The sequence below is a fragment of the Branchiostoma belcheri genome, unplaced genomic scaffold (assembly GCF_001625305.1).
Source record: "Branchiostoma belcheri isolate BF01 breed outbred unplaced genomic scaffold, Haploidv18h27 scaffold441, whole genome shotgun sequence".
In the NCBI taxonomy this organism is placed as follows: Eukaryota; Metazoa; Chordata; class Leptocardii; order Amphioxiformes; family Branchiostomatidae; genus Branchiostoma; species Branchiostoma belcheri.
This window is the reverse complement of record NW_017804067.1, coordinates 4,655-5,197: the sequence shown is the minus strand read 5'-3', so window position 1 is coordinate 5,197 and position 543 is coordinate 4,655.

Below are 543 nucleotides of genomic sequence, written 5' to 3'. Positions count from 1 at the left end.
ATCTGCCCTCAGATGGTTAGGCCACGTACAAAGGATGAATCCTGACCGAATCCCAAAATGGCCTTCGACCTCAAACTAAAGGGTAAACGCCCACCAGGAAGACCGAGAAAACGATGGCGGGATAATGTGCAAGAAATATTGACACACCGCAGGATTGGGAGGTTAGAAAGGCTAGAAGAGGAAGGAGTCTTCCTAGACCGGAAGGAATGGAAACGACGCTCTGAGCTGACAGGCACTAAGCCTATCTGGGGATGATGTAAGAAAATTACTACAACAGAATAGATTGTTTTGATTTATTTGTCAGAGAATGTATGGAAAAATTTAAAATCGAAAAAACATTAACAAATACCGAATCACATGTACAATTATTACAGAACTGGATTGATAAACTTTCAGGAGAATGTACTATGTAAATCTCAACAACAGCTCAAAATATGTTCCGTTTCTTTAAGCCACTTCAAATAGACTGCAGACCGCTTTTTATTCGGGACATGTTAAAGTACCGTACATATGATTGTATGTCCATCAAATAGAATATTGTAG